The sequence below is a fragment of the Cinclus cinclus genome, chromosome 9 (assembly GCF_963662255.1).
Source record: "Cinclus cinclus chromosome 9, bCinCin1.1, whole genome shotgun sequence".
Lineage (NCBI taxonomy): Eukaryota > Metazoa > Chordata > Aves > Passeriformes > Cinclidae > Cinclus > Cinclus cinclus.
Window position 1 is genome coordinate 28,937,270 of NC_085054.1, and position 11,651 is coordinate 28,948,920.

The following is an 11,651-nucleotide window of genomic DNA, read 5'->3' on the forward strand; positions in this document are numbered from 1 at the left end:
GCTGGGTTGAGCCACCCCTCACTGATGCCTGCGGGGTTCCCAGGAGACATGAGGAGCTGCATGTCTTAGGAGCACTTTGCATGAAAAAGTTTCTACTTCACATCTGGTAGAAGAATATGAATTTTGGAAGCTGTCATTGAGTAACCCACGCATGGCTCACCAAGGGACAGCTGTTGCTAAGTGCTCGTTCACAGCCACGGGGGGAACCAGTGCTGGGAACTGGGATTAGGCAGCTCCTGCCCACAGCGTCCTGTAGCTGGATCAGGTACAGTTTAAATGCCACTGATTTCTAATTAATAGTGAAACAGAGGGAAGAATTAGGTTACTGAAGTGATCTCGGCATAACCTATAAACATGATATTGTTCTGTTCTTTTGAATGCAACTTCTTATTTATCATCATAAGCATCCTTACAAATAAATTTGCTTTACAAGCAGTGCAGGGTTTTTTCAATTACCTTTTCTATAGGTAACATGATTGTTGATAGGGAATTCCAGCTGTAAGCAGAATTTTATCTGTAATAACATTATTTGGGGAGAAAACCAGGGGTGCAGTCTGAGAGGGATATGATGACAAAGTGTTAGGGTTAGTGGCTGGCAGTGCCATCTCAGAGTCAGAAGTACCAGTTCTGAGATTTGGGGAGGATCACGGGGCTGTCTCTGTGCCTCAGATGCCATGCTGGCACAGTGAGGCTGGTAAAGCATGTGGCTTGTCAGCTATTTTACAGTCCCCCAAGGAAAGGTGGAGTGGATTTGATGGGGGCATTCATACACAGCTGACTTTGCACAGCTTTGCAAGGAGTAGAGTGTGTTTAAATTTGGGGTTTTCCAGTTCGCAGCAGGAGAACCTCATGTGGCTTTTTCCATGCTGGGGAAGAGTCTGGAAACTCTTCCTGGACAATGTTTGCATTAATCAGGTGTAATAATGGCATGTCCATGTGAAAAGAGCACTGTGGGCACAAATTGCCACCCACAGACATCAGAATAAACATATTGATGTCATGCAAATATTGCGGTCTTCAGAAGTGTGTGGGCCCCAGAACACAACTCACACAGAGCATACCCTGAGCTATGGGACAGGTTCACCCTGTCATCCTTCCACACAGAAAAACCTCCCAAGACTGCAAGTATACCAAAATTTGCCTTCTGTGTTTTGAAACAATTTCCATGGTAACTTCAACTGCCTTGGTTCTTCATAAATTCTGCCTCTCTCTGGAGCAGTTGGGATTTCAAGTCAGACTGCCTTGCAATGCTCTGGGAGTATAGAAACAGCTCATGCAGCGGAAAGATGCCATGGAGGAAATGTTTCACAGAGGGGGCTGCTGGAGACCAGAGCAGGCCCCTCATTTGTAAAACTCCTCCCTTTAGACTCCTGTGCCTTTTCAAGCTCTGCAGAGCAGCGAGCGCTGCCCCAGACCAACAGAGGGGAGCAGGCAGGGCTGGGGGTCCAGCCCAGGCCAGCAGCACCACACAGGGAGGGCCCTGGGGACAGACAGAGCCCAACAGCAAAAAAAAAAAAAAAAAAAAAAAACCAAACAAAAAAAACCCCCAAACACTATTAATAAACACTGCTATTCCTTCTAGAATACACAGTAAAATATCATTTTATTACAGCACAAAAAATGAGGCTGTGCATGACAAAGCCAGCCTGATAATTGCCTTCAGAGCTGCTGAGGTTTTTAACTCTTGAGCATTATTAACATCAGCACTTAAAGACTTTGCTTATATGCTAGAGGTGAGCTGCGGTACAGAAGAAATAATCCAGGTGACCTTCCATGCTGTTGCTTGTCATGAATTATTTTCTTCTGCCTCGAGGAAATTTCTAAATATATATCTGCATATATGCATGCAAACAAGCAAACCTGGCAGTTGCAACGTCGTGAAGTTGCATCACCACCCCTCCCAGCGCAGCAACTGGCCTGAGCACAGCTGCTGAGAAAAGCCCAGGAACCACTGGGGTTTGAAATTAATGAGCTCGTTCTAGTAGTTAGCTGTGATAAATGTGGCTGGGAGTACATGTATTTCATCAGGCGTCTGTGAGTCAGGCGTGTGAGTCACAGAGGAGCCGCACTGGGGCTGGGAGCAGCCGGTGAAGCCTGTCCCAGCAGCCCCACGGCATGCAGGGCTCCTCTCACTCCCCCAGGACACTCCAGGAGTGTGGGGACAGCACGGGGACATGCCTGCTGTCCCAGCAGCTCTGGAGAGGGCCTCAACCCCATTACCTTCCACAGCTCTCCTTTGTCAGGTCCTTACCTCGTGTGCATCCTCACATCACAAACCCCATGGACTTTGGGGCACTGGGGAGCCAGGTGCAAGTCAGCATGAGCACAGAGAGGAGAACCCAGCTCCAAGTAATTAACAATAATGTATAATTACTACCAATTTGGTTTTACACAAATTACACAGTATTATTAAATTAAGCAGACCATGTTCTTGCATCTAAGCATTAGCAGCATAACTCATTTTCATGCCATTTTTTAAAATAGCACGGGTAATTAGTCCTGTGCTTTCCAAACCCATCACATGCAGTGCTTTGTTTTCAGCAAAACGCCCACCAAAAAGTGCTCAAGTTCTCTAATTGCAAAGATTCACTTCACAGGGCTGCACAGTTCCTTTCTGCTCCGGGTGTTATTCAGGAACAGCCAACTGGAATTTATTGAAATTACACCGAAACATGAACGATGAAAGCTACTCCCCAGCTGAGAGGGGAACCCTTTGCAGACCAAGGTTTAGCCCATGGAGCTTTCACTACTGAGGCACCGGGGATCAGGGTGGAAATGCTGGCGAGCTCGTTTCCATTTCAAACACCAAACGTGGACACGGAAGAGCTCTCTGTCCCTTGGGGGCTGGTGACCCGCTCGCTGCCCCAGCCCAGTGCCCCTCTCAGAGCCCTGCCTGGTGCCGTGCTCATCATGTTGCCCAGGGTACCAGCAGTCCCTTCTCCACGAGGCACTGAAGCCAGGCTGTCCCCGTGCCCATCCTTGCCCACAGTGGGTGTCCCCAGTGCCAGACCTGTGTCCTGCTGGCACAGCCGCCCCTTCTCCTCCTGCTGGGCTGGGAAGGAGCTTTTTTTGGCCTCTGCTTCTGTCATCTGGCATTCAAATGTAACGAGAGCTCTCGTTGCTAACATTTACAGCAGCAAAATATTTAAGTTCCAGGACTTGTAACACATGTTGTTCGTGTCCCCTTGCCAGGCCCAGCTGTGGCTCCCAAAGCCTTCCCTGCTCGCTTGGGGCTGTGCCAGGCTGGGCGAACAGGAGCTCGGGGGTGGTCGGGGAGAGGCAACAGCCCTGGCACCAGCACCGGTACCAGCACAAACACTGGTGCTGGTGCCGGCACCGGTACCAGAACCAGCACCAGCACCAGCACCGGTACCGGCACCAGTACCAGCACAAACACCGGTACCAGCATCAACTTCAGTACCAGCACATCACACCGGGGCTCCAGGAGGGTTGCCAGTGCTGGCTGCCCACAGAGTGCCAGCACATGCAGGGCAGTGGAGAGTTTGTCCAACTGCTCCATGTGGCAGGGGAGAGGAGAAAAGAGGAGAAGGACAAGGCTCAGTCACCAGTCTGCCCTGACTCCAGCCACAGGCAGCAGCTGGAGAGGGTGCTTCGAAGTGCTGGATTCAGTCCCACCTGTGCCAGGGTGCGTGTTCGGATGCTCCTGCTGCTCCCTCGACAGCCCCGGCAGCCAGCCCACAAATGCAGCCTGAAAGGCAAGAGGGATAGCAAGCACAGCCCGCTGTGCCCACATGGGACCCTGGCCCCCAGCGCCTCCCCTGAGCCCACGGTGCCAGGCTGCCCTGGGATGCTCCTTCTTCCAACAGGGAGTAGGGCGAGACGACTCAGAAACAGAAAGCCCCAGCCCTGCAGCCATCTAATAAAGATGTTCCCGGCTTTTGAAGAAGCATAAAGCACCTTCAACTGTCACCAAGGAGTCTCTTCCTCCTGCTCCTGTTCTACTTACCCTTTGCTACAGCAACCCCAGAGAGCTGATTTGATCCACCTGCACCAGGGCACAGCAGGAGGACAGCAGCAGTTCATCCCAAAGCCATAGGTCCTGGGCACACTGGACACCCCGGGGGCTGTGCAGAACCAGAAGAGAAGCTTCTGACCCTTAGGGCCACAGCAAGCAGCTCGAGATGCAAATTCCAAAGACTCAGTTGGACAATACAGAAAAAAAATCCCTTTTTTAAAGCCTGCTGATTTTTGAGCCAGTCTCCAGATCTCTCTCCCTATGATTGAACCAAGGGAACCCTTGCCTCTGCAGGAGCAAAGCAGGGGCCAGCAGCCATCTCAGGCACCACTTGTGTCTCAAGACTCCCCACCTCACGCAGGCTCAGGAAGGTCTCATCACCTGCACCTTTCTGTGACAGGTTGCTTCTGCTTGGAGACAGTGGCCAGGTTCTGAGCCAGAAAACCATACTGGGTACTTTGGAGCAGCCTTGATATGTGCTCTTCTGTCCTAAGAGCAGACAATGGGGAAAGAGGTGGACTGCAGACCCAGGAGGGAGAGGAGGTGCTGGATGTGTGGTTTCAGCTGATACCAGCAGAGACCAGGACTTTGATGCCTCCATAGCACAAGGAGTGGGGTCAGAGCAGCAAGGGACAGGGCCTGAGCAGCTGATAGGGAGGACAGGCTGAGGGAGCAGCAGCCATTGGGAGGACAGCTCTCATCATTCTGTTCTCCTAAGTCCAGGCATCAAGTTTGTTTTCCTCTTCAATAGCTGATTAAGAGGCTGGTTAGGGGAAGACAAGTAATTAATCGTCTGACTCGTGACAGGAAACTGAAGACTGCTTGCTGTGATGCTTCTGGACAGCTGGAAAGGGAGAATGTCTGTCAATACTGGAGCTGACAGAAATAACCTAGCAGTGTATCAGAGGGCAGACAGCCCAGCACAGCCAGCGTGTGCCATCAAATGCTGTTGTATTTAAATAAACCACTTTGGGAGGGCCCAGATTTCTTCAACTCTTGTGTGACTGGCATGGCTGAGGATACAGCCTGCCTTGTGTCCTTCTCCCTGGGTGAGCCCAGCACAACCCAGCTGGCTGCAACCTTCAGGGTCCTTTCTGGGAGCACAGTTCTCCTGTGGGATCAACTATGGCTGGAATGTGGTGTGGCACATAGCAGGGTGCTGCTGCCCCAGCTCAGCTCCAGAGCACAGTGAGAGCTGGGTGAGGGGATGGGAAGCAGGCACAAACTGCTGTGTAAACACTTCCAGGGATGGGCAGCTACAGCTTCTCTGGGCAACCTGTGCCAGGGCCTCACCACCCTCACTGCCAAGAACTTCTTCCTAATCTCTAATCTAAATCTCTCTCTCTCTCTCCTCTTTTAGTTTATACCTTGTCCTGTCACAACAGGCTCTGCTAAAAAGTTAGTCCCCAGCTCTCCTGAAGCCCCTTCAGGCCCTGCAAGGGGCTCTGAGCTCTCCCTGGATCCTTCCCTTCTCCAGGGGAACATTCCCAGCTCTCCCAGCATGGCCCCATAGCAGGGAGGCTCCAGCCCTGGAGCAGCTCCGTGGTTCCTCTGGACTCTCTCCAGCAGTTCCAGGTCCCTCTGATGTCAGAGCCCAGGGCTGAGGCAGCTCTGCAGGTGGGGTCTCACCTGCACAGAGGGGCAGAATCCCCCTCTCCCCTGCTGCCCACGCTGGGGTCAGCCCAGGACAAAGAGAGGTCTCTGGGCTGCCAGGGCACGTTTCCAGGTCTTGTCCAGCCTCTCACCCCCTGGCACCCCTCCTGTTCCTGGGGGTTTCACTTGCTGTAACTGAGCAAGCTGCATCCTCCGTCCCCACCTCTGGAAGGGCTTCGTGCTGCTGCGGCTTTTATACAGATATATACAGTTGGCAGGAGCTGTGCGGGGGCTGCCTGCGTTCTGCCTTTGGGAGGAGTTCGCAGTGACGCCACCAAAAAGAAACGGGAGAAAGGAATTCCGTCAGTGCCCGCTGCATGGACAAACGTTTCCACACAAGGTGGCACTTGTCTCCTTTCCTCCAATCTCGAGCCGGAGACGCTGAAAGGCGCCTGGAAACATGCTCTGAAAATTAACGGGATTTAGAATCCGTCATGAATCCCCTCGTTAGCCGTGGCTTTTCCCTGTCAGGCAGTGCTGGGGCCGGGCAGCAAGGAGCGGGCAGGAGGGATGGGGTGACGGAGCTGTCTCCACTCCACTTGCCGGCTCTGGGACACACAGACATCCACCCGGAGCCTTCCAGCACCAGGAGGGGCCTGGGAGCTGAAGGGGATCCCTGCCCACTCCCCAGGTGTAGCAATGCACATCCCGATGCAGACGGGCTCCAGATCTGCCTCTGCTTTATCTGACAGAGATTAATGCTCTGTGCCTGTCATTTAAATCACAATTCAGGTGTTTTAGAATATCTCTTCATATATTCTGCAGACCAGTGCAAGCAGTGCTGACACATGAAGTGCTTTTGCATTCCCATGCGGGATGCTGGAGAGGCCTGCCTTCCACCACAGGGCTTTGCTTCCGGTCCTGACTTTTCCACACAAGGGAAATGCACAGTATTATTGCGTGTTACAAATGCAGCATAGCTAGAACAGCTCTGCCATCAACCAGTGAAACAGTACCACCTCTCCCAGGCTCAGAAAGGAGCTGGGCTGTCCTGCCATCCTCAGCACCTGCACAGAGCCTACTGGGCACCCATAGGACTCCTCAGCCCAGCAAGGGGCACTGGCACAGAGATGCTCCTGCTGAGAATCTCCTCTGGCAGCACAGCCAGCAGTGCCATCCCAGCCCGCCCTGCCCCGACACCTGAGTAAGGTGGTTTTAAACCTTAAAAACCTTGGTGAAGCATGGAGGTACCAGATGTATCAAGGCACTTGCATCAAGGTCCTTGGTCCTCAGAGATGCAGAGAAAGTCAGGGTTCTGTCTTGAAGGCTGCAAGAGAGCACTTTGATTTTCATGTGATTCTTTTTAATCCCTATTATGCTTCTCACACCTGTCTCCAGCTCCGTAGTCTCTGCCTGCTCACTGCTGGCTCGGGCTCCAATGTTGGTGGAGTAGGACAGCAGGTCAGGGAGGGGTGCAGGACAAACTCTCCCTCTCCCGCCTTCCTGGAGAAGAAGGAGAAAGGACATGGGGATAGAGAATATAATAAAATGTGAAAACGAAAGGAATTGTTTGAAAAAAGCAAAACCCCAAACCTCAAGCTTGCTCAGTTTACCTGGGTACAAGGAAGAAGAAAGAAAGGTAGGGATGGTTTTGCTGGGGTCTTCCATGTATCTCCACAGGAAATGCAGAGCCAGCACCAGCAGAACTAAGTGCCTCCTCTGGAACCAGCATTTATTCCCTTTAGCTGTTTCCTTCTCAATAAAGTTGGATAAAGTAGGGTCTGGATGCTTTGTTTTGAAATACTGGGGCCAGTGCCTGTCTGCCTTTGCACGGAAGCCCCAAATCCCCCATGGAGTGCAGGAAAGTATCTGAACAGCCGTGCTCCGTGAGCTCAGATCCTGACAAATCCAGCACTTGAGGTGATGCAGCAGCTACCTCCAAGACCACCACAATGCCGGGGCCAAGGACCCCCTCATGAGGACCACCAGAGCTCCAGCCCTGCACCAGCTGTGGGTACTCCATCAGTGTGGGGCACATGGGCAGGAGGGCAGCTTGGGGGGGTACGGTGCTGGGGCTCAGCCACCCAAGCCCCCACATGTTTCCTGATGGGAATTTGTTCCCTGTCCTGTTTCTGAGGCGTGATTTGGCTTGACAAGCAGCATGGCTTTATGAACTGTGCATAGGCCTTGCATCATTTGCATTATTGCAGCCGAATCTCCTCCCAGCCCTCCCTCCTGCCTGCACCCACAGGCACTGGCGGCTGCAACAGGCACCCACAAGCCCAAAGAGCAAAAGACAAAAGGATAAAAATACCCATGTAAGAAAAAGAAAAGGAGAGAAAAACTCCAGGGCACCATCTGGATTCAAAGCCTGGGGAGCAGAGAAGCACTGGACAAGAAGAGAGCAAGCAGAGAGGGCTCCCTTGCAGGTTCCACTGCTGATTCTGTATCTGCTCCCACCACAGCCGGTCTCTGGAGCCACAACCCTGCTCTGTCTCAGCACACTGGCCATTTACACAAACCTTTGTGTGTACTCCCAGCAGGCAATATTTCACCCGTCCCTGTGGGGTGGGGAGGGATGGAGCAGCTCTGGAGCTTCCCTGCAGTGTGAAGGGAACAAAAAGCAGCATGGAAGAAGGCAAGGGGGAACCTACCCAGAGAGAATGAGGGGTCCCTGTTGCCAAACTGCCCCACTGTTCATCTTCCTTCTCACTTCAATTTTATCCTGCCTGGAGGTACTAAAGGAACCCAGCCTTGGGAGAAGCAGGATGCCAGAAGCAACATTTCCTGCTGAAGTGGATCCATATGGGGCCAGGGAAGGAGTCTGTCCAGGATGGGCAGCAGCAACCCATGTGGAGCCAGGCAGAGATGGAACAGGACCGCTGCTCCTGCAGCAAGTCAGCAGCAAACCAGCACCAGCCTACTGGGTTTAAACCCATGCAGAGCCATTTTGCCAAGGCATGTGTGGGGCCAGCCTGGTGCTCCTTGAACGTGCAAGGGCAGACCTGGTGTCCTCACCTCCTGGGCACTGCAGCAGGGTACAGAGCATGGGCACAGCCCCCCGCCTGCCCTGGCAGCTCTGAGGCAGGGCAGGCAATCCCTGCCTGTTCCCAGGGTGAATCCCACCCACCATGGGCAAGGCTGCAGAGAGGGAATGGTGGGAAAAGTGACTTGTCCACAAGTCTAAGGGACATTCCTACAGTGGAGGGGCTGCGCTCCCAGCCCCTCCTGTATGTGCCACGGGACTGGCACATCAGCAGCTCCTGAATAAATCGTGAACAGTGACACAGGTCAGGCAGCTGATTTCTGCCTGAAATAAATGGCTTTGCGTAGTGCTTCCCCTCAGGGGAAACACGTCCTGACAAGCTGCAGTCACTCGAACGCCCCGAGGGTTTGTGGAGCCTGGCTCCTTTGGAGAGTGTTTTACTGTCTGCTCCCAATGCCAAGAGCAGCCTTATACCAATAATAAACAAGGCAAAACACGGAGCCAGAGCAAACAGCTGATAAAAATCCACATTTTGCTGCCTGTGTTCGCTTTGCTGGCTCTGCAGCACAGGGCGGGTAAGGGAAGCAGGAAATCTTGGAGCTGCTGGCACATGGCCTCCCTTCTGTCAGGTAAAACACTCCCCGGTGCTTCTGCTGCTCCCTTTTGCCGGCTGCCAGCAATCAGCGCTGGAGGAATGCACGAGACATCCCTCGGAGTGCGAATGCTCATCAGCTCTCTGTTATTGAAGCAGAGCTGTGAGCTGAGCACAGGCTCACATCCCTGCCGGGTGGTGCTGGAGGAGCTCCTGGACGGGCACCCCTGCCCCTTCTGCTAGCCCGAGCCGGCGGCCACAGACAGGGCTGAGCTCCAGGCTGCTGGAATATCTCGTCCATCAGCATCATCTCATCCATCCGGGGAGCTGCAGCAGCAGCAGCACCGCGGGAGGGAAGGGAGAGACGAGGGGAGAAGGGTTGGCACGGAGCAAGGCTGCAGAGCCCTGGCAGGACACGGGGTGCGAGCTCCCTGCCGAGCACAGGCTGCCATCGCTGTCTGTTCTAAAATTGCATTTAACATGACAAGAGGTGTCGGATGGGCGGGAGTGCTGGCTCTCCCCAGCTCTTCCCTTGCCGAGAGCCTGTCTACACTGCCATATGTTACAGTGCTGTATAGTTCATCCTGCTTTATTTGTCATCTCTAGCACATATGGTAACAGCTCCACTGCCTGGCACTTGGAGAGTCTGAATTTAGCTCAGAATCAGTCACAAACAAACACTCACTTGGGGCAGTGCTCTTTGCTTCTCACCATCCCCACCTCCCCATGCTGCCTCAAGCAGAAGAAACAGGCAGGCAGCTGGGCTAGAGCAGTACTGCAGGTCCCTTTCAACTGAAAGCATTTTATTTCAGTGTTTTACCCTATCCTAGTCCATTATTCTCTTTGATTCCATTCATATTATTCTATTCCATTCCATTCCATTCCATTCCATTCCATTCCATTCCATTCCATTCCATTCCATTCCATTCCATTCTGCAGCCTCTGCCATGGCAAGCAGGAGAGGTAGAAAAAGAACATCCACACTTCAGTTTGGGATTTACTGGAAGACATCCCAAAGAACAACCATGGGAAAAATAATCAGATAAAGGAACCAAAGGTGAGGGACTTCTTGCACTGGCCAGGCAGGGAGCTGAGCTGAGCCAGACAGGCCCTGAAACCAGAATGGCCACGGTGGTGGCAGCTGTCACCAATGCGGTCAATGTCACTTCTGGGAAGCCAAAAGCACAATGCAACCATTTCCCTTGGTGCAATTATGTTTACTTAAACAGAACAGACTGGTTCCTTTTACCTTGGGCACAGCAGGGACAAACAGCACATGAACATGGCTTGCCCACCAGTTCTAAGCCTGACATTACAGATAGAGCTGTGGCTCCAGAGGACTCTGTCCCTGCTCAGTCAGCAGGGTCACCCTCCAAAATCTTGTTCCTTTTGCCAGCATAGGGGAGGCCCCCGCCTGGGACCAAGCACACCAGGGGAAGAGGCTGCAGCAGGGCAGGGCAGGGCAGGGGCTTTGCTGATCACCAGGCAGGGATATCCCAGCTGGCTGTGCTGGAACAACATTTTTCATAAGAAAATATTTAAGAAGTTGTTCATGTGCTTGGGAAAGTTGTTTTATCATGGGATGGTTTGAGCTGTGCAGGTGTGGACCCTTCCACATGTGCCCAGAAATCCCCTGCCATGGAAGGGAGACACAGAAACACTGCCTTTACCAGCCCAGGCAGTGTGTGGGAGCACTCAGGCCCTTCCACAGGGCCACTCAGGTGTCCAGCTGTCTGTCCATGTGTCCACCCATCCATCCACCATTCTGCTGAACCCTCGTTCCCTGATGAAAGCCCTGCCCAGCCCATGCTGGGCCTCATGTTCCTCCACCAAACAAGACCAGAGAAGGAGGAGAATCTACAGGAAACCTCAGCGTGATCTCACCCCTCTCGGAGCATTCCCAGCCTCTTCTGGCAAACAGCAGCAAACCTTCTGCTTCTGTTCCCCAGATCAGGAAACTCACTGGACACAACTGGAAGCTCTGTGTGGAGCCCAGTGCACAATCAGCTGTGTGCTGAAACCACAGCAATTGCACTAAATGACTTTGGCAAGCAGAAGGTGTGTGCAGCGCCAAGGAAACTTTTTCTGTGCCCCTCGCGGAAATCTGGTGCTTTCTGAAAGGCAAAAGAGTCTCCAGTCCTTTCGGAAGTGCAGCAGAGCATCAGTAATAAGTCATTTTTGGCAAGCATATGTGAACAGCATCCAGTGAGGGAGAACGTCATCAAGGCAGAGAAATCCTTTCAGCCTGCCTTTGGTATGACTCCACCAAGCCTGAAATATCTCTGAGAGCTCTGTTCCTTCCTCTTCTCAGAGCTATTCTGACCCTATCTTGGGCAAGGTACCCAATTTACATGTTCCAGGCCACTGGCTTGCAATGTTTGCTTATTTTTATCCAGGGTTTTGCAATTTAAAGGGTTTGGATGGGTAGCAAAATGGGCATTTGCTCAGGGAAAGGGTTCCTCAGCTACAACAATTTCTGTCTTTCCCCATTAGGAAAGCAGGAC